Raw genomic sequence first — 23,988 nt, 5'->3', positions numbered from 1 at the left:
CTAAGCTAAGAACTTTATATTGTACCTGTGTCCAGTTCTTATTGCGACTGCAGGTCACATTTACTATGACATTGTGCACTTCCCGTCAGTTGTTTGGTTGGTCACGCCCCATATATGGTCTGGTGTCATCAATATTAAGCCCATAAATTGAGATCCCTGATGTCATCAATATTGGCCAGGAACTCTACATCTGACCTCAAACCTCAAACCCTTAGATCTCTGGTGCTGACCTGTTCTGACATTTCATATGTTGACCCTTCTCCATCCATCCTTCCTCTTCGATGTCTCCCTTTTGACTGATACCTGTCCATTTAAACTCCGCCTGCCATGAAGTTATTAGTGCAGCCGCGCCTGGCTAGCGGAGCCTCTGCAGGCGGAAATCGTGCACTTTATGATAAAAGCATGACATTTGGCACACAGTTGGAGCATGCCATAAAGAACGTTTTTGGCTATCTGCGATATAGGGTCATATTTTTACAATATCTCAACTTCTAGACCACATATGATCCTGATTCTGGTGACTAATCCTACATTTTCAAGGATGAGGAATACAGTAGATTATTCTATGTATTGTTATACTCCTAATAGTTCAAATGCTATGAAACACAAACATAATTTCTGGCTGTTTTTGTTTTCATTCTGTTTCTTCTAATCTACAAACCTTAACCTTAGAACACTAAACTCAACTTTTGTTTATATTTTATATTTTACCAGATGTAAAATATCCCATAAAATAAATATTCAAGTACATCAAGACATGGCAATTTGACGTACTCTACTTTAATATTTCAACATGACATTTCACCCCCATTTTTCAAATGGAGCTGGGAACTGGTCCACCCTTTCCTGGGACATATGAGTCCAGTGAAAAAAAAGAGGGGAAAAAATATAAATATCACTAAACTCGGGTGAAACTCACCCATAGACTGAACTCACCCGAACACCAGCTACCCAACGACCCACCCACCTCAGACATGAGCAATATTATAAAAATCACATCAACAAAATTGTCCCGGTGAAAATCACCCAGGAGTTAATTCCCAAACTGGGCAATTTATGCTACAGCAGATCATAAATACTATAGCCTAAAACACAGTAGGCCTAAACATACCATACATAAACAAGAACATCCAGATAATAATAAACATGTATAAGTGTAACAACAACCATTGTGGACAGCAGAAACCACCATATTGCACAATGGGGAAAAGCAAAGGCTGTGATGCTGCGTATAACTACTGGTTCTCAAAGTGTGGTCCGGGGACCCTCAGGGGTCCTTGTTGAGGTTGTGGGATCCCCAGTTAAATGATTGATAGATACTGTATGAACCAAATGGACCCTTGCACAAGAGTGTACCTCACGGGTCCATTTGATTCCAAAAACGCTCATTGTTCATACTTCATACTATAGTATATCGTTTTTCATGGTTTTGAATGATTTAAAAAAAAGATAAAATCATGTTTTTGGATGACTTACTAAAAAACTACATAGGCCAACTGTACATAGGCCTATTGTTTTTCCATGATTTTCGAAGATAAAAAATATTTTTAACGACAAGAAAGGACATTAAAACCAGTGGAAAAAGAAATAATCAAAAAACATAAAAAAGAATGTCTTAAGCATTTAAGTACACACCTTGGCCAGCAGGGGGCAGGAAGCATCCCATCATTCACCACCAAGATCACAACTTTGAGCTGACCCGGAAGTTTATTCCTTTGACGATGGGCCACGCGCATGCGCACACCACGACTGGTACATTAACGAGAGCCAGAGCCAATGCTGGATTGTTTCACTTTGGAATAGAATTAATTCATTTAATGCTTAATTGTCACTTTACAATGAATGAAGTCCTTGACGAACCAGAGACTCCCTATGGCTGATGAAGAGACGTTTGGGCTCGTTGAATGAATTTTAGATGTCTTGTCTGTGAGGTGAGGTCCGTATCTATGTTAGATTATAAATGACCGTACTTATGATTGATTGGTTGAACTTTGTAATAGTTTGTAGAATGGGTACAGTTCAAGAAAAGCACAAGTCAATACAAAAACTGTTAGAGGATAAAACCAGAAAAAGCACTAAGACTTCTTTACATCAGGGATTAAGCTAGCAAGTTATGGCGCGCCGCCGACGTGAGGCGGTCCCCGCGCGCCGCGGATCGTGTCCTCCGCCGGGCGCGTGACGCGACGTGGGTGAGTCGTTCTTGATCAGCGTGGGCCGCGCGCCCCGACGCGCGTGTAGCCGGCGCCCCGCTTCTCTGCCGCGACTCGAACGTCAGCTACGGACGGCAGCAGCAGGACAGCGTGAAGCTGTCTTATGACACCCCCCCCATATATATTGCGACCCCTCGATCCTCCCCCATGCTCACCTCCCTCCCACATATTTATAGAAACATAATAAAGCAGCAAATGTATACTTCATTTTGTTTCTTTATTAGGAAAAAAGAAAGGTTACAATGAAAACATTTAGACAGCCATGTTAAACATAAATAGTCACATAAACATTAAAAAAACATGGAAATATTTTAAAACAGACAAGTTTAGAATACAAGTGGTTGATTTTTATGCCATTTTGCTGAGAATGCACTTTAGGACCACACTTTGAGAACCACTGGCTCCTAAAATATATAAAACAGTAAAACACCAACTTTCCTGAAACCACCAGAACATTGTTGGATAAGATTGTCCACAATTCCACAGTTTTCTGAAAAAGTTATGTTTCTATATCAGTGGTTCTCAAATTATGTCATGTCAAGGACCCCAGAAATATTATGAAATCTGAAAATATGTTGTTCCAGGGACTACCCAGAAGCAAAGATGAGTTAAAAACGTTTGCTCTGAAATAATATATATTCAAAGATTTGCACATTTTCAGGATAAAACAAAATAGACCTACAAGCTCGTAGCGCGGTCCCTGGAACAACATATTTTCAGATTGGAGTCTAGGTTTTTCAGAAAACAGTCATAACATTTAAACACTTTAACCATAATTGTAAAAGCCGTTAGATTGTTGGCAGATCTACAAGCTCACAAGCTTGTAGATTTGCTATTTGTGAAAATGTGGCTAAACTAAAGTCTGCGAGGATTTAGAAGACATTTTGTAGAATCAGTTCAAGTTTAATTTCTTAAGTCTATAAAACACCAAGTCTATTCTGTGTGGAGTAGTTATGTTAGTTATATAGGCCCAGTAATGTTGCAATAACAGTTACACAGCAATAGACAGAACACATAATAGGCACGCAATATTTGTTAAACTTTTCAGGGGGAAAAAAAGTAATAACTTAAACTCCATTCACATTTCAAAACCAAACTTTTATCCCGGTATAGCAGGCCTGAGACCCCTCAATTCTTGGAGGGAAATCGAGATTCACCTTTGAGCAATAAATCGTGCAGCATCAAGAGTCCATTTGGAAACCCCTATAGCGGTGGGTTTAAACCATTTTCATGCCAAGGTTATTCAGCATTTAAGCCACGGACCAACGTTTGAGGAGCTTTATGAAGCCTGACTGGTGGTGGCCCCCAGCAGAAGTTCCAGAAGGCGCCCTGTCCAATGTCTCCGGCTCTGTCCCAGGTTGTGTCCACGGTCACCCTATCTTGCTTCATGGTAGAATTTCATGACTGCATCTGCAAAGTAAAAAGAGAAAATACAATGAAAAAAGTGCAGTCAACTTTTTCTGCAAAACATAATTGCCTGTACATCCACTAGTTTAATACAAATCCATCTCCCTTCTACACCTCAGTCATTTAAAATTTCATGATGGTAACAAATTAACAATGGTACACAGTTACTCATTGCAAACTTGAGGCAAGAGAGCTTGTAGATCGGCTATTTTCAGCAGGATCCAAAGGCCAATATATACAGAAGTTACACAAAATATATGGCTTAACCTTGTTATGTAGCTGCTGCTGTTGTTGCCATGATGTAACTGTAGTAGAAACCAGGTCAGGGCGGTAGAGAACGCAGGGTTCCAGTCCAGTCCTGAGAAGTTTAGAGACAGGAAAAGACAACGTTCAGTTTAAAAAAGGAATTACTTAATTCAGTGGTTCACACCAAATAACTGTAAGAGTAAAAGAAATGGCTCCACCGTCCATAACGCTTAAGCTGCAGTAGCTTTCTCTCTTTCCAACGGAGCTAGATGTTTTTAAGCATTGGGGTTTGCTAACGCCGTCCAAACAATAGATTAGCTAGTTATCTGATTAGCTAGCTAGCTAGCGAGCTAGCTAATCAGATAAACAGATAACAGATAAAGATCAAAACTATTCTAACACGTGCAATTACACTACACAGTATACAGTATACATCAGATATAAAAATACACTGACCTTTCAACTGAATTTCTCCGGAGAAAAACGGTGAATAGAAGCATTTATTGCCAACTTTGTCTTCCTCGTCTACTCCGCTCCGTCGACTCAACAATAACAACACAACTGGCCGTCGTCTAGTGGCGGGCAGCCTGCAGTGCAATGCATGCCGGTACACTAACACCAACCGGCACATTAAAGTGTTGAATGATGATGAGAAAATAATAATAAGAATAAGAATAAGAAGAAGAAGAAGAAGAAGAAGAAGAAGAAGAAGAAGAAGAAGAAGAAGAAGAAGAAGAAGAAGAAGAAGAAGAAGAAGAATATAATAATAAGAAGAATCCACTTAATTATATTCAATAATAGTTAAAAAATAATCTTAATAATAAATAATCCTACAAAATATATTATTATTATTGATTTATTTATACATACGATGCGCAGCACATCCTTGTCTGAGAGAGAGAGAGAGAGAGAGAGAGAGAGAGTCGGGCGGGGGAGGCAAGCCTTACGTCAGCGTGAGGAGGGGCTGTACATCACTGTAAATTCACGAGGCATTAAAAATGTAAATGAGCGCGATCGCTTGACGTGAAGAGAGAGGCGCGATGGCCAAGCGCGACCGGGCGTGCAACGCGATGAAATAGACAGCGGGAGGCGGTACCTAGCGGGGCAATGTTAGCTGGGCAGATACCTTTATTTGCCATTGTGTAAAACACAGGAATTTGCTTTGACATTGCGTGCATGTGTGCATTTCTTTTTCCTTTTTAACAACACAAATCCAACACCGTGCAGGAAGTATAAATATAAAGTGCAGGGTCCTCCATTTTCAATTCATTAGAACATTTAAAGACGTACAAATATACACTTCTTTGCAAAAAATAATCATACACTGTTAAAAGAGAGAGAGAGAGAGGGTGTACAGTAGGGGAGAGAGCGGGTTTGAAGGAATCTAGGGATTCACATGACATTTCTGAACTGCATTTCTTATTACATTAACTAATTCTTTGAAACACATGGCCCATGTGACATGGGTATTTCGGGCATAGAGTTATAATGGTTTCGGGGGCATGTCCTATTCCGCTATTGTTTCGTACGGTGAAAACCAGTGGCGTAAGCACGAATAAATGATTAGCTTCGCGTGCACATCTTTTTCATTAATTAATTTAAATAATTAATACTAATTTTAAATTTACACATTTTTGTCAAAATGTCCTAAAAATATTTAAGTCATGTGTCTTATAGATTTACAGGTGTAATGTCAAGACACTTCATCCCATCACATTCCTAAATATAAACAAATCACACCTGTGTGAACTGAGTGGTGCAACCCCCCCCCCCCCCTCTCTCTCTCATTAGCAGGCAACAGTGCAGCACTCTCTCTCTCTCTCTCTGTTTCTGGCACAACAGTGGTACTAATAGTCATACTGGTGCTCATGAACCAACACATAGGTGTATGAACTACTGTATGAACCAACACATAGGTAGGTGAACACGGACATTGCTGTTCCTTGGAGTGGTTGCACCACTCAAAAATCACACCCGTGTGAACTGAGTGGTGCAACTCCCCTCTCCCCCCCCCCTCCTCTCTCTCTCTCTCTCTCTCTCTCTCTCTCTCTCTCATTAGCAGGCAACAGTGCGGCACTGTCTCTCTCTCTGTTTCTGGCACAACAGCGCCCCTACTTGTACTCATAGTCATACTGGTGCTCATTAACGTCACATAGGTGAACACGGACATTGCTGTTCCTTGGAGTGGTTGCACCACTCACAAATCTGTGTGAATCATCATACATCATCTTATCTCATTCTGTCCAATCACAATTTGCGTCCTCACCTTCGTCTTCAATGTTTAATTGTTTACATGCAAACACTCAAAGCTGGCCATTCTTTGTCAATGGCATTCAATGTTTGTTTACACAAACACTCAAAGCTGGCCATTCATTGTCAGTGGAATTCAATGTGTGTGTGTTAAACAGGGGGGCAGTCAGACAGATATTTTGTGAAGCCACTGAGGAAATCGGGATTTCCTGAAAGTTCATATAATGGCCTGTTGTGGCGCTGTCATTGGACCCAGAAAAACCCATAGCCCCATAGAAGTCCATGTATTTGGGCCCAACTTCACCTAGACTGTATTACCTTAATAAACATGGTCATGAATACTTTCTGCTTCCAGTCACTAGTTTAAAGTCTCATTTCTAATGTCATAATATTCTTTTTGGAAAATTATGGTCCCATTTATTTAAAAAATGACCATAAAGTCGCGCATGTTCTGAGGGGCGTGGCTACCGTTACAGTCTATGATCGGGATTCCCCTCCCACTCGAGTCAAAATAAAAACCAACGGAGAAGAAGGGGGGAAGTCCCACCTCGTTGTCTGGGCCAGCCAATGGCCAGCTGGGCTAAAACAGATCTAGAAAGATGGCGACTTACAATACAAGGACTGACCGGCTTCATTTTACGTTCATGTTAGACCCGGAGAACGCTTTGTCCATTTTCTTTTACGGTCTATGGTGTTAAAGCAATGTTTGTGTTTACACAAACCCTCAAAGCTGGACATAGGAGGGGCTACACAACCATAAAACAACAACATGCACTCTCCCAGGCAGCCTAGCACCATAATTCTGTGTTAAAAGTGAGTGCAGTGCGCGTACACACACACACACACACACACACACACACACACACACACACACACACACACAGGATTGAAGAATGCACAACAACAGCTAGTTTCTTTCAACTCGCTTCCAAATTACAAATTCACAAGATAGCATCCCATAGCATAGCAGCAGACGGCTATGCTATGGGACCACATCGAACCACATGTAAAAAAGGTTGTCCAAACAACTGAGAAACATTGCTAAAATTAAGACTTTATTAACGCCACAAAACCTGGAAAATCGTATCCACGCTTTTATTTCGTCCCGCCTGGACTATTGTAATTCTTTGTTTACAACATTGAGTCGCTCCTCCATATAACGCCTCCAACTTGTGGAGAATGCGGCTGCTAGACTGTTAACCAATACACAAAGGAGGTCACTGACTCACACATCACTCCTGTGCTTACAGCCTAGCATTGGCTACCAATTTAAAATTGTATTAATTACTTATAAATCTCTTCATGGGCTGGGCCCAATTTATTTAAGTGAACTGGTGCACCCCAAGGTGAATATGAGACAACTTAGGTCTTCAGACAAAGGTTTTCTCATTATCCCCGCCATTAAGCTGCGAACCAAAGGTTCGAATTACGAATTTGTTGCACCTACACTGTGGAATGATTTACCACTCTGCTTGAGAAACGCTGTGTCTGTTGGCATCTTTAAGAAGCTACTGAAAACGCATTTGTACCGCAAACATTTTGGCTTGCTCCAGTGAGCGTATACTGTTCTATCTTATCTATTTCTAGATACTGTCTTTGCTGCTCCGTTTCTTATTTCATTGTTATTAATTTGATCGAGATGTTCTTGTTTTATTCCTTTTATTTTATTGTACAGCACCTTGTAACAACTGTTTTGAAAGGCGCTCTATAAATAAAATTACCTTACCTTACCATAGACACAATCAATAAATCCATTCGGCAAAAATTACAATTATGACCTTTATGTCTTCAATCACGTAGTAATCCGTAATCAAGGGCGGACGCTGTTGTGGAGTCCTCGGGATACAACTGCTCCTCTAGGGACTGCTGACCTCCTTTTTCCTCCAAAAACTTTGCAATAGACGTTTGACGTTGTGAAGCTAGAACATTTAGGCTACTCTCAGAGAGGCTTCTCATTAATATTTAATCATAAACAAAGATGCAATTTTCTGGGGTGAAGAAAAGATTAATCATATTCTTTGAGACACATCCAGGCTTTTGCGGGATCAAAGAAAGAATCACGTGACGTTGATCCCCTTCCCCGATTCGCTCACTCTAGGACATGGCGTACGTGTATAGGCAGAAGAATACAAAAAAAAGGAAAGTTTTGGACATTCGCCCTACAGCGACTATCTATACTGTAGTGTTATTATTATTACAATATAATCAATAGAGCATCTGTAAAGTAGTTTATGTTAATACAATATAACTAGTACGGTAGAGATCGTTACTACAATTTAACTAGTAAATTTGTACAGTAGAGTATGTTAATAAACTAGTACTTCTAACTATTGAACATGTTTTCAAACTTTGCTTCTGGGGAGACAAATTTTTATACTTTTGATATATTTTTCACTGTCTGTATATAGATCAATACCAAGTTGTAGGCCATTTTAAACCCTGAGCACTGTGGGCTAGGGAAAACATATATTACAGTCCGACATGCAACAGTCTGACAAATGCACGGATAAGACTCACCCGTGGCTCCCGACATGCGTTGTCGGTTAAGACACATGTGTGGCTCCCGACATACGTGGCCGGTTAAGACTCACCGGTGGCTTCCCTGTGAGTTTAGGTTAGGTTTGGGGTAGGGTGTCCAAGCAGCAAAACAGGTCCAGGAGGTGCTCAGCAAGGCGTTGCCTAACCATGGCCGCTATATTTTAGCGATCACTTTTTTTATATCTTTAAAAAGGACATAAAAACGTACCCACACGTTCCCAGCCTCCTACCGGTGTAATTATAAAGAAGTCTTTGGCATCAGACATGTTACTTGGATTGACTGGTCTATTAGGGTTGCAGAATGATAACTAAACTTTTTGTTAACTTGTTTTGTTATTTATCTTTTGTTTTTCTACTGGTGATTTCCACAGAGCACCACAGGGAGAGGTCTACAGTATCAAAAGAGAAGGCCTCCAGAAAATATTCAACATTGTCAGGAACAGCGAGAGATGGACCAGGAACGTGAACTGCAAGACACAAAGCTGAAAACTGTCGTAAAGTTGGACAGGACAGGTATGTTGTGTTATTATCTTTTACTGGTGGTTTCTACTTCAATTTGAGGTATTTGTTAACAGATTATTGGTAATTGTTTTTAGATAATAAATGGTCCGTGAGCTAATTGGGTGGTGCCGAGGTAAAGAACCTGCCCACCTCTACGGAGTACAGATTAGGGGTGGGTTCAATTAATCGATATGGGAATAATTGTATCATATTCCTTGCCGATAATCGTATTGTATATCGATACAACAGGAAATGCTCTGTGACGCAGCTTTAAAAATGATTTATTTTGATTATTTTCCTTGCGTTTTTAAATGTTATCAACTACATTTTTCAAATTCATTTGGAAACGTAACCATTTCTGAGAATATTTTTGTCAAAACGTCAGAAATCGGTGGTCTAGGACTATTTAGTAGGTTCAACGCATATCATGATACATTAACACTGTTTGACGTAAACATTAATCAGGCAACAGTCGAGTGTTTCATGTTGTTAGCTTGTAGCTGTTATTTTTTTGTTGTTGCTTGGAATGGACCGTGATATCACAGTCTATAAAGGCAGAGATGCCTTGAAATATATGCAGACTTAGTGTTGCAGATCAAGCATATGGCAAGTGTTAAAATCATTTGTGATCGTGATAGTGAAACCAGCCTGACCACACCACACCTGGTTTGATTACTATTGGCATATAATCTTAATTTAAGTACAGTAAAATACCTCAAAATTGTACTCAAGTACAATACTTGAGTTAAGTGGAGTAAAATATACTTAATTACATTCCACCACTGCAGGCATGTCCTTAAGAACACTTATTTGCAATGGTTGCCTGGGAAAAGCCAAGGCCTATTGAGGGGCTAAAATAAATCAACATGCACGTTAAAAGCAGATAAAGCGAAATTATGAATGAAAGCTGAAAAGAACAAATAAAAGCAAGCAAGTCAGGGCAAACAGTCCGACAGTCAGTCCAGGGGACACATGCTATTTTTCCTCGACTAAACAAACTTTGTCATCGACTTGATGATGGAACTGGAAAAGGGTAGAAAAACGAAATGACGTAGCTGTGTACGTGCCCTGTAGGGGTGACATTTAGTACACTGTGGTGTAAGCAACACAGCTGTAGCTAATGATATGCGTTACAGTACAGAACTGAGGCAAAGCTCCATCACCGTGGCATTACCAAAAATGTGCATCATTTTGAAGTATCAGATTGGAATAGCACTGGTGGGGTTTTTTTTATCCCACGATATCCCACGAACACATTTTTCACCCCTGTGTCAATTATCTAATGTGATCTTGGGCTCTACACACCCTCCGCCAACCTGGGGAGAGCAACATTCTTGAACTCATGCTTCCTTCATGCATGAGTGTCCAAATTTCTCCTTTACACCTGATAGGGGGAGTTTCCCTGGTTGTACGTAGCGCGTGGAAGGAACACGTTATTCCAACCAGTTCCTTTCACCTCCATCAGGCGCCCCGGCTGGCCAGGAGGAGGAAGTTTAGAGACCAGGATTACTGCATGTTTTTTGTGAGGGTACCTAGTAAGGCTGTCCCCAAACATTCAAGGTTCGAATGTTCGCTCGTTAGGGTTGGCACTCGAATCTTAATTAATGGGTATGAACCATTCGTTTTTTTTTTTTTCTTTTTAATAAAAATACATATTATATATTTTTTCCTTTTTTATTAACTCGAAAATATATCTCGGCGAGAATGTGATATGAGCATGTCAAAAAAAAGTAAGTTTCTAGTGCATTCCTGTCAGAAGTTATGTCTATCTCCTTGTTGTGCTGTCCCTCTCCAAACTCCCCATGTGCACATGGCAGGTCGAGCAGTTCTGATTGGCTGCCTCGTCTCCAGCCATGTTGCCTCAGAATTCTTTAGGGACACTAATTTGAGCATAACAGCGGAGCGCAGCTAAAAAGTGGCATAACGTCAGCAGCAGACCCACAGATAATAATAATGCAGCTGGTAATTAATTGATTTAATCAATTTGGGCTTGTTTCATATTCAATTAATTTACTCACCTAGAGTTTAAATCGTAAAATGGAGGATCATGTAAGAACACACTTTTGTTATTGAAGAGCAGGGTAAATATGATGTTTTGCGCCAAGGTCCTATTCCTTTCCTTACAGTCTAGGCTGTATCTTGTTGTTGTTTTGTTTTGCAACATTATTTCCACGTTGAATCGTTCTGACGGCCGGGTTTGAGCAGCAGTATAGGGGGACAAAGACCAACAGGGGAGCCCACGACGGGACGGACGGCCGCGACCGGGCGTCGCGGATCATGAAGAAGTGACACAGAGGAAGCGACGCCATGGGCCGTCGGAGCCCCCCCCTGGGGGGGTCCCCCCTAACCGACTGCAATAGGCGAAAAATCAACTGCGAGTCTGCGACGGAACGGGCTGGCGGGGCTGCAATATTAAACATTTTTCAGGGAGAACTCTCGGGCCTCTAGCCGTCGGGGCTCTACGCAGCTGCGTAGTGGTAAAAAAAAAACCCCACAGTGTGTGTGTGTGTGTGTGTGTGTGTGTTGGGACTTGGGAGAGAGAGAGATTGATAAAGAGCGGGGGAGACGCGCTGTGCGCTCGGATCGAGACGGTTATTTTTTTAATTAATTAGAAACAAATGGTCCGAATGTTCACTCGGAAATTCCTGCCGAAGTTCGAGTCCTAAAATAAGGGCTAGGGTACAGCCTTAGTACCTAGACTATCTACCCTAGGGGACACGGAGAGAACATGCAAACTCCACACAGAATAGCACTGGTGTTGATGTCTCACACCAATCAATCAATACCTTGCCCAAAACATAAAATTGTGGACAGCAGAAGTCCATCCAGATACCACAGCTACAAAACAGAGGAAACATTTAATGGATAAAATGTATGGTCCAAACATAGTTTCATTTTCTCTCATTAAAACTTTTGTCTAGACTTCTTGCACCTCCCTGGCGCAGAGGGAGAGAAGGAGAGGAGCCCAAGTCTGGTCCTGGAGGAACGAGAACCTCTGCAGTTTAAAGATCAACAGGAGGAGCTACTTCAAAGACCAGAGGAGGCTGATGGGAAAACACTGTCATTACTAGCAGTGAAAAGTGAAGATGATGATGATGAAAACAGAGAGACAGAGCCTCTAGCCAGCACCTCAACTGAACACATGAAAACACAAGCTTATATAAATTACTGGGTACCATCACAACCAACTAGTGATGATGACCAGCTCTCCCTCTCTTCCCACTGTTTTGAATCTGACACAGAGGACAGTGGTGATTTGGAGGAGACCAGGGAACAGCAGTCAGCTTTAAACACACTGAAATCACACAAGACACAAAATACTGATGGACCAAAATTGTGTTTGAGAAACAAGCTGTCCCAGGACCTGAAATCATCCAAACATACTCCATCCTTGAATCACACAGGCAAGGAAAAAAACCATTGTGAGGTTTGTGGCAAAAGCTTTAGTAAAAAGTCACATCTTGTAGAACATATGAGAACCCATACTGGGGAAAAACCATTTCGTTGTACTTTTTGTGTCAAGAGCTTTCCTCGTAAGAGTAATCTTGTGCAACACACAAGGATTCATACAGGAAAACCTTTTCATTGTACAGTTTGTGAAAAAGCCTTTGTTCAGGCTGAAGGTCTGAAAGTACACATGAGGAATCACACAGGGGAAAAGCCCTTTCATTGTACCATTTGTTCCAAAACCTTCAAATTGAATCGTACACTTAAGGCACACATGAGGACTCATACAGGTGAAAAGCCCTTTCTCTGTACAGTTTGTGGCAAAAGTTTTTCCCAAATAAATGCATTTGTAGTGCATATGAGGTCTCATACAGGGGAAAGACCCTTTAGTTGTACCGTGTGTGGCAAGAGCTTTAATTGTAAACGAACGCTTGTGCAACACACAAGGATTCATACAGGACAACTTTTTCACTGTACCGTTTGTGAAAAAACCTTTGTTTATGCTCAGGGTCTAAAAATACACATGAGGAATCACACAGGAGAAATGCCCTTTCGTTGTACAGTTTGTTCCAAAACCTTCAATTTGAATTGTACACTTAAGTTACACATGAGGACCCATACAGGTGAAAAACCCTTTAGTTGTACAGTTTGTGACAAACGTTTTACTGATCACTCTACAAAGGTTATGCATATGAGGACCCATACAGGGGAAACTCCCTATAGTTGTGAACTTTGTGGGAAACGCTTTGCTAGTAAAGTCAAATTAAAGAGCCACTTGAAGACTCATACAGGGGAAAAACCCTCACTTTGTACAGTTTGTGGCAAAGGATTTTATGAAAATACCACACTAAAAGCACACATGAGGATACATTCAGGGGAAAAACCCTTCAGTTGTACAATTTGTGGCAAAAGATTCTATCAAAGGTCTACTATAGCAGTGCACATGAGGACTCATACAGGGGAAAAACCATTCAGTTGTCAAATTTGTGGCAAAAGATTCATGCATAGTGGTTATATAGCAGTGCACATGAGGATTCATACAGGTGAAAAACCCTTTGTTTGTACAGTTTGTGGTAAAAGATTCCAGGTGAATAGTGCAAAAGTAGTGCACATGAGGACTCATACAGAGGAACAGCCCTATGTTTGTACATTGTGTGGCAAAAGTCTCACAACTAAGGCAACTCTAAAAAAGCATACGAAGACCCATACAGGCGAAAAACCCTTTAGTTGCACAGTCTGTGCGAAAACCTTCACACAGGACTGGACACTTAAGGACCACATGAGGATTCATACACGTACGGGTGAAAGACCCTTTAGTTGTAAAGTCTGTACAAAAACCTTCACAGATAGCAAGAATCTAAAGTGCCACATGAAGACTCATACACGTACAGGTGAAAGACCCTTTCGTTGTAAAGTGTGTGCCAAAACCTTCAGAGAGAGTAAGAATCTAAAGGTCCACATTAAGACTCATACAGGAGAAAAACCCTGTAGTTGCATAATTTGTGGCAACAGCTTCCAATGTAATTCAAAACTAAAGGCCCACATGATGACTCATAAGGTAGACTTGCCTACGGGAGATAAACCTTTTCTTTGCACAGTTTGTGGTAAAGACTTTAGCTTCAGCAGCCATCTGAAGCTCCACATGATAGGTCATACAGGAGAAAAGCCTTTTAGTTGTTCAATTTGTAGCAAAGGCTTTGGTCAGATATCTGATTTGACAAGGCACATGAGGACCCATACAGGTGAAAAACCCTTTACTTGTTCAGTTTGTGGCAAAAGTTTTGCCACCAGAAATGCGTTTGTAGTGCATATGAGGACTCATACTGGGGAAAGACCCTTTAGTTGTACTGTTTGTGGTAAAGGCTTTGCTCAGACAAGTACACTGAAAAGTCACATGAGTAGGCGTAAATCCTGCCTGAAACTTTAACTATTCTGTTGTGTTTAATATAATTTTGGATAGTGTGCTAGAGTAATGTATTGCAATATGAAGCTTAGAAGATTATCTGATGATTACATTCTTATTGGGTTGCATGTGTTTGGTCTGATATACTTACAGTCATCAGTCCGGCACCCTACCCAAAACCCAACCCTAAACGTAAGCTTGCATGGTTAGTTTTAACCTGCCACAGGTTAGTTGTAACATGCCAAGCATGTCATAAGCCACAGGTTAGTTTTAACCCACCACGGGTTAGTTTTAACCTGTCGGTAGCCACGGGTGAGTTTTAACCAGCCTGTTTAGTTTCAGACAATAGTTTTTAGAGCTGAGGAAGACAGATTCAAAATTAGCACCTGCCACCCAGCTTCAATGTTATGTCATGTTAAAACCACAATCCATACTAAAAACCTTGGTTTAGAAAGTCAGCCTACTATGATCTTTAAAATATATTATAGATTAAGAAAGTAGTGTCTAAACAGGAATCATTTAATGGTGTCATAAATGAGATGTTCAGGTTCAGCACCCTTGGGCGTTCTCATAGTTCGGTGCCACTGCTGCCAAGGAATTTACAGTATACTGCGACTTGAACATTGTGGCTTAAGATGGTGGTTTAAGTTCCTTATTTTTTTTGCATGACATTTGATGCTCTGCATAGGCACATCTTATTTTCTTGTTAAAGGGTGATGTAATGTTTGATACTGATATTATGAAGGATTTACTATTGCCACTAAGTCTTATTCTGAACAGCACCAGACCGGATGTCAGTTAAACCTTGTATGAGACAGAGACGGTGGAAATAAACAAAGCTCCCGTGCTAAGAATTTTATATTGTACCTGACTGTGTCCAGTTATTATATATATTGGCTATAATACATAGACCTACTGTGTATAGTCATCAAAACAATAATGATAATAATACAAATCGAGAGTGCAAAAAAGCTAAACAAACTAGCACATTTCGAATTACCAAGGTTGAATCTAAGTGCTGCACAGAGCAAAGAGAAATACACAAAAAACAACTAACAAGAAAAGAGAACAGAATTAAAACAAGAGAAAAAGAAAGACGCAAATAAATGAAACTATCAATTTATCAAAGGTATACAGTGACGGCCAAGGTATTACACAGTCAAAAAAAATTCTTTAAGGATTTAATATGATCAGGCGTTGACACTAAGGGTTCCCCACCCGACCAGGCAAGTTTTTGATCCATTTAAGTATTTATTAACAGTTTGCAGAATTACAGTACATTTCTTGTTCAATTCATCAGTGCTCATTTGAGAATGGACTCAACCATCTATAAACAACATAGCTATGTAGGTAATCTGCGTATTTGGCATACAAAATGGTTGACATTTTTATCGCACAAAAATAACTTAAATTGAACTGTAATAACAATTTTGCCTATCATTTTATAATGGACGATTAACTTTTTGGGCAAGTTGAACATGACTTGTAATTTCAACAGTGACTGCAGGTCACACTTACTATGAAAACGTGCATTTCCCATCAGTCAGTCCGTCCGTCACCCATCCCACGCCTCCATATAGGGTCATCACATCATCAATATTAAGCCCATATATTGGGAATGCCCATATATGGAGATCCCTGATGTCATCAATATTGGCCAGCAACTCTGACTCAACATCTGATCTCAAACCCTTAGATTATATATATATATATATATATATATATATATATATATATATATATATATATATTTCCCCATCCATCCTTCCTCTTCGATGTCTCCCTTTTGACTGATACCTGTCCATTCAAACTCTAGACGGGCCCGCCCCAAAGTTATTAGTGCAGCCGCACCCGGCGAAAACTAGAGTACAGAAAATTAAGGCCCGGCCCTACCTGGGCCCTCATCAAACCCTGTACACTCAAGACACTGCCCACTCTGCCACTTAGATCTCCATATGGAGCTGACTTGTTTTGACATTCCATAATTGATAAGTAGGCTACAGAATTCATTCCATATGTTGATCTGACCCCCCATGCCAAAGTGCCAGCGCTCGCCCTGGTCGCCCAGCATTCTGCCATCAACACGGCGGGGGCTCGGTGGTAGAGTGGCTGGATGGTAACCGCAAGGTTGCCAGTTCGAACCCGGGCTCTCCCTGAGTTGGTGTCGAAGTGTCCTTGAGCAAGACACTGAAACCCTAATTGCTCCTGATATACTGGTTGGTGCCTTGCATGGTTTCCGCCGCCATCGGTGTATGCATGTGTGTGTGTGAATGGGTGAATGTAATGCACAATCTATGTAAAGCACCTTGGATAAAGGCGCTATATAAATGCACCATTTACCATTTATTTATCAACCAGGCGGATTTGTGCCCGCGACCTCGCCATATAGACAGTCGATATATCGACTATTGCTCAGTGGGAAGTGCCTCTGAGACCTTAAGTATTCATATGAAAAGGGTTAAGAACCATTGGTCTAGACTCTAAACCAATGGTTCTTAACCCTTTTCATATGAATCTCAGTCTAGACTCTAGAGATCAAGCAGCAATGGAGCTGTACACACATTGGCCAGCAGGGTGCGGTAAGCGTCACATCACCACCAAGATCACAAGTTTGAGCCGACCCGGAAGTATATTCCATTGTTCACATTTCGGGGCTCCGTCTTATGAGCAAATTGAGAACTTCCCGTCTGAGAGCTAGCACATTTACACACAGGACATATATCTGATATAGCTGGATCCTAATGACGTAGGCCTACCTCACAACACTTGACAGTTGAGACATAACAAACTTACTGCAGCAAGATGACCTTGCTGTCTGAGATGAGATAGTGTCAGTAGCTAGTATGCTACAGTTCATTCAGTACACAATACATTATACATTGTGCTCTCACGTACAAGTACAAGTGCACAGCATAGGCACACACTGGTCTCGGACAGGAACAAACTGCAGGTTGAAAAGACCCTCAGCTCTGAACTCGGTAGAATCTGCACCTGGCTCGCTGATAACAAACTATCCTTTATACACCTGGGAAAAACTGAATCCATTCTCTTCGGATCAAATAGTAATCTCAGCAAGGCAGATGGCTTCTTGGTTAGAGTGGGTGACAATATTATCACACGAAAAGATTAAATTACCTACCTAGGTTCCATCCTGGAGGCCAATCTTTCCGGTGATAAAATGGCCACCAACGTAATCAAAAAAGTCAATCAAAGAACAAGATTCCTTTACAGGATCTCCTCACTGGTCAACAAAAACACCTTGAAGACCTTAACAGGAGCCCTCGTACAAGGTTTCTTTGACTATGCATCCACCTCAAAGGCCCTTAAAACAAGGTTCCAGACCTCCCAAAACAAACTGGTCAGGCTCCTACTTGGCCTCGCCCCCCGAACCCACCTCACCCCTGCCCACTTTGACAGGCTGGGATGGCTTAGGGTCGACGACAGGGTACAGCATCTTGCAATGGGTCTGGTCCACAAGATTCGATACACCACCAAGATACCTATGTACCTTAATACTTCCTTAATGTAAACACACATCCACACCCACAACACCAGAGGGAGTGCAACAAACCATGTACATTCGACACAAACAAGGGACTAAATTATTTTCGCTCCTATGCCACCAAAATGTGGAACGCCCTACCAACAGTCATTAAGACATGTGAATCCCTTGACTCCTTCAAAACCGCTCTCAAAGGGCACCTACGGATGGCTGCAATTCGAAACTGGCCTCTGTAAAATCTGATGTTCTCCAAGTCGGGGGTGATCTCTGGAGGCTCCAGTCACCTGCGAAGCAAAGCCAAGCGATGGGATGAGAAGGACATGAAAGAACTGAAGGAACGCAAGGACCAACTGACAGCAGAGCTACGCGTGAGTCAAGGGATTTAAACAAATCCGTTGGGCCCAGTAGCACAGCAAACTATGTTTAATTACCAACTCCATACACCACTATTTATTCTAGGACAATTCTGATTATTTGGATAAATGCTCAAAATAGAATAGAATACAAACTTAATTGCTCATGTTGAAATGTACGTTTGATACAGTAGAAATTACAAGAAACCGTAACAAGAAAATGAAGAAAATACTTTAGTGCTCAGTGACTTAATACCAGCCAAGGCTCAAATTTAAGTGAGTAATAGCTCAGTTTTTTTCTAATTGTTGTGCTTAATTTAAAATTTATTAGGTGCTCGCTCACGAATCTGACTGAAAGTCATGTCAAATCAATTTGAAAAAACATAATTGTTATACTGATATTCTTAAAGGGATTGTGACATTAAAAAAAAGGTTTTGGAATTGTTCTTGTTTTTTTTAGGTTATCTAATCTCAATTGCACCCAAAAAACATGAACTTTTAACATTCAGTAGATTTTCTGTGATCTGGAGTTTTCTGGCTCAAACAGGTGCTCTGATTTGCCGGCAGTAAGTGACATCACTTACTGCAAATCCCATATATATCAATGGGATTTGCCAGCAGATGTCACTGTTTCACTGTGTTGCCTGTTTTCATTGTAGCTCAAAAGGCCCAAAAAACCCCAAAGAAAACTTCAGACCACAGTTAATCCACTGAATGTTCAAAGTTCAGGTTTTTTGGGTGTAATTGAGGTCATAAAACCTAAAAGAAAAAAGAAAAAGAAAAAGAAATGAAAATCAATGTCATAAAACCTTTAAAAAGATGGTGGTCAAATTGATAAATCATTCGGGCTCTAGACAAATTAGAAGCATTTTTTGTCTTGTTAATTTCATTTGAATAAAGACTAATCCCGACCCACACAATATCAAATGTGTGTCAGCTACCTTGGAGGCAGAACAAAATACTACATGATGATATTTTTAATTGAATAGGAACTGCTGAAGCTGAGGAGGAAGGAGTCTGCGTTGAATCAGGTCAAGGTTATGGCTCAAGGCTGTGAGACCCGACTCAAATACTCCAGAGCTCTGACAGACAAAGTAACGCAACCGAATCAAACCACTTGGCAACCCAACTACAATACACAATCTATCTCTGGTGTTGTTCAATCATGACGCTACACAGATGTATTATGCGCTGGACGTTCCTCTGCTCTCTCGCTCTCTCTGTCTGTGTGTTTGGGGGTACTGTTTCAGTGAATACACAATATTTGCTGACTTAATATGTGTACAGTTGTTATAACACCTGCACCAACATAATTCACATGATTCCCTGCTTTCATGTCACTCAAGCCCATGGCATCTTCAAAGAAAACATTGAATTATTTATTAACAGTTTGCAGAATTACAGTACATTTCAAGCACAACTCAATACAAAAACTTTCAACTGTGATTGGATGACCAATAATTTAATAAAGCACTATGCTTGTTTACAAGAGGGTCGACCATGTTCAATTCATCATAACATTTAGAGACATACAAATATACACTTCTATATAGCCAAAACAGGAAATCATCATCAGAAGGGAGGTAAAAAGCGAACAGTGTCCTTCCTGCCACAAGATGGCAGCATTGTTTCTTTTTCGCCTCATGCCGTGGTGATCTGAATCAATTTTAAGAAACTATTACCATCAAATTTGACATGTGTACAGATGTAGGCAACACCATTTTAGAGAATCCCCTTTAAAGTCAATTTTATATCGCAAATGCCATACCAGGGAAATTTGATTTACATTTAAAAACAATCCCACAAACGTGCCAAAATAGCCTGTTTTCAGATAATTGGAGTGGAGACTGGAGTAAAATTACAATATTGGTCTCTATTATGTAATATGTAGCCTATATGTAGTGGAGTAGAAGTAAAACATTGGAAATACTCCAGTAAAGTGTAAGTACCTCAAAATTATACTTAAGGCTACATATTCTACATATTAGAAAACGTAGAAGAATTGTTATTTTTATCAACATTTGCCTGTTATCTCTCCTATATGGTACCAACATCAATTCAGCATGAAATTGTGGCCAAACTCTTATCCAACAATATGAAATATTCTTAGTTTTGGTTCTGAGAGGCTAAATCTCATCAAATGGTGTGGCTCAAATGCCGAATAGGTAATGGGCCTTGAAATGAAAAGGTTTGATGAAAAACCACTGGTCGGGAATGATCAAAGCTTCAATGGAGCTGTACACACCTTGGCCAGCAGGGGCGGTAAGCAGTGAAGCACCACATCACCACCGAGAAAAGATCACAACTTCAACTTTGAGCTGACCCGGAAGTTCATTATTATTGTTGAATGTTGATCTATACCATACTCTATGATGTTGATTCATGATTGGCAACGTACGAGAGCTAACCAATTAGGAGCTAACGCGTTAGATTTTAGTTTGTTCCACTTCGAATAGCAGTAATTAATTAATTGCGACTTTACAACAAACACTGAATGAATGAAGTCCTTGATGAACCAGAGACTCCCTGTGGCTGATGAAGAGATGTTTGACGTCGTCGAATGCAATTCTAACAACAGAGACTGAAGATGTCTTTGAGGTGAGGAACAAAGACCACAGTTAGAAATGTCCAAAATATGTTATGCTACAATATAACTAATAGGCCTACAACATATATAATGGTAGAGTATCTTATTACAATATAATATAACTACTGTATATCTATTGGTAGTCAAAGTGGTAACAAGAAGACTCGCCACTTTTACCCTTTTTGGCGAGTTCTCTTGACGACTCGCCAAAAAGTGAAGGAAACTCGCCAGAATGTGAAGGACACTCGCCGCGGGGCGACTCTTCTTCACTTTCCGGGGCACTTTCAGCAGCTGCAACCTCTGCTAGCTACTGTGCTAACGATGCTAAAGCAACAAAAATAACATCCATGCAAACCAAAACAAACCAGGGTTGCCACATATAGATGTAATTCAGTCAGTAAGTAGGTCAATTAGAACTGTGATTGATTGATCATGTTATTCCACACTAGGGAAATCATTTGCATTTTCAGAACTTTACAACAACAGGAACTCTGTGTGGTAAATGTTGGATGACACACAGCCACTCGACTTAGCATACCAAGTGATCAATTGCATCTCCGCATGCTGGGGGTGGCTGATCTACAAGCTCACAACGTGTCCGGATGTGACGCGTTGTGAGCTTGTATATCAGCTATTTTCAGCACGGAACACATTGTGCGGTGAAGAATAAATCAGGCATCACTGCGCTTCATTCACTGTGGAAGAGAGATGTCTTTTGTTGGCCGTTCGTGGCGATATTATGGACACGTACCTCCTCGACGCGATAATAACCAACTAAGCTATTGGAAGCTATTTTTCGTGGCACATTATGTTTAATCAAACAACAACAAGTTCCCTCAGTGTTTGTGTTAGGAGTTGGGACAGTGTCTGCTGTCTGTCAGCGTGCATGATCATCATGCAGTAGCTAGACGCGCGCTCCAGTGACGGCTGAGAAAGATTAGTTAATTTGTGTCGGATAGGGACTTATTGGTGGGTTTTCCACTAAATATTAAGGCATGTTTAGGGTGTGTTTTAGTGCCGGGGATTTCACTTCACGTTCACCCTAAATATGAACGAGTTCGTGAACGATCGTTCTTTGAACGCGTTCGGGTACAACACTGTCTACTACTACTTTTGGCGAGATTTCTTCCCCTTTTGGCGAGTGAGAACTCGACCCGGAAAGTGAAGAAGACTCGCCAAAAGGGGAAGGAATCTCGCCAAAGGTGAAGAAGACTCGCCGGGTCGAGTCTTCCGGTATTCGTCAAAGTCAGGGCTACCAACATTGGACTGTAAGAATCCAGGTACGTGTGTGTGTGCATTTCAAGCACAACTCAATACAAAACTGTTAACTGTGGACGACACCATAAAGTATTACACTTGTTTAATAGGGCCCACCATGTTCAATTCATGATAACAATTAGATACGTACAAATATACTCTTCTATATAGCTAAAAGAGGAAATCATCATAGAGGAGGTAAAAATGGAAAAATACAGTGAGGGGGACAAGGGGTGGGTGGGGGATTCAGGTTTTACGGGCCCCAGTTTCGAATTGCAGCCGTCCGTAGGTGCCCTTTGAGAGCGGTTTTAAAGGAGTCAAGGGATTCACAGGTCTTAATGACTGTTGGTAGGGCGTTCCACATTTTGGTGGCATAGGAGCGAAAATAATTTAGTCCCTTTGTGCCGAATCTGAGTTGCACATGTTTGTTGATCTCCCTCTGGTGTTATGGGTGTGGACTTCGTTGACATTAAGGAAGTATTTAGACAGGTACATGGGTGCTGTCTTAGTGCTGTATCGAATCTTGTGGACCAGACCCATTGCAAGATGCTGTACTCTGTCGTCAACTCTAATGCCAGCTCCACACTGCCCCGACGGTCGGTTGTCGCCAGTCGCGAGACTGTCTCCATTCCAGTCTGTCTTAATGGGCAGGTGTGAGGTGGGTTTGAGGAGTGGGGCCAAGGGGGATTTATAAATAAATATTGAACGACAAGTATACTATTAACTAGAGCTAGTGATGAAATACTAATCACATTGGATCCATTAGAACACACATGGCAGGTTATTTTTCTCAGTTTCTGAGATATCAGGTTTTCACTAGACAGTTAGTGATATTTATAGTTATTTATAGTGGTCGAAAAAGTAGTCAATTCTTTTTACTTAAAAGTATCAATACTGCAATATAGAAAACGTCCGGAATTCAACATTTACTTAGTAAAAGTGCACAATTGCCTGTGCAATTCATTTTCTACAAGAGAGAGACTTTAAGAGAGCTCAGAGGTTTAAGCCAGGCGCTTTGATGTTGTCTGTTTAAAGCCACAGTAGTTGGCACCAGGTGCCACATTTTTAATGTAGTAATGTTCAGCAACTACAGACTAAAGACAAATATTTTCATGGAAGAAATGAGAATCGTGTGAGAATCGTGGTCAAAGAATGCAAATAATAATTTAAAATGCCCTTTGTATTCTTTCTGTATATCAGCAAAATGTTGATGAATTAAGATTCTCAGATGATAATAAGAAACGCCACTTATCAACTAACCGGTTAGTGGATTGATAGGGTTATTAATTAATTTATTAATTGATAATTGACATCCCCAAGTAATTTCTTTACTTGGGGAAACCTGTTGGTCCCCAATATGGCAGGTGTATGACTATTTGAAACTGCTCTGTGTGCTCTGTGTGACCAAACAGCCCTTAAAACTGTTATCCTTTAGTGCAGTGGTTCTCAAGTAGGGCTGTCACGATTATAAATTGTAGTTGACGATTAATTGTCACACAAATAATTGCAATTTAACAATTTAATTGTATCATTGTTTTTGCATTGAACATTGGAACGTTACAATTTATATATCTGTTTTCCTTTTAGGCTTCGTAATGACAAATTACACAGGGTAGATATGACACAAAGAAATCATTGACACATTTAATATTAATTTAAAAACATCTCTCCAAAATTTTGGAGTGGATTGGACATTCCGTTGGTGGTTTGTGTCATTTGTTGTAAAACAAGCCCTAGCTCCCACTAACTTTGGACGTTGATTACAGCCGAACGATACAGACTATGAA

General features: G+C 40.6%; 1 long non-coding RNA gene across 1 annotated transcript; it reads left to right on the top strand.

Moving 5' to 3' along the window:
• The first annotated feature begins 1,787 nt into the window (after window positions 1-1,787).
• On the top strand, window positions 1,788-15,279 carry LOC310878790. Its single transcript, XR_014570921.1, has 3 exons — window positions 1,788-1,936; window positions 9,023-9,164; window positions 12,074-15,279. It is a non-coding gene; the product is annotated as an uncharacterized lncRNA (long non-coding RNA).
• Window positions 15,280-23,988: the final 8,709 nt, after the last annotated feature.

Source organism: Protomyctophum parallelum, assembly GCF_964188405.1.
Source record: "Protomyctophum parallelum genome assembly, chromosome: 21".
Classification (NCBI taxonomy): domain Eukaryota; kingdom Metazoa; phylum Chordata; class Actinopteri; order Myctophiformes; family Myctophidae; genus Protomyctophum; species Protomyctophum parallelum.
The sequence above is the reverse complement of the archived record's forward strand: the minus strand, read 5'-3'. Positions and strand labels throughout refer to the sequence as shown.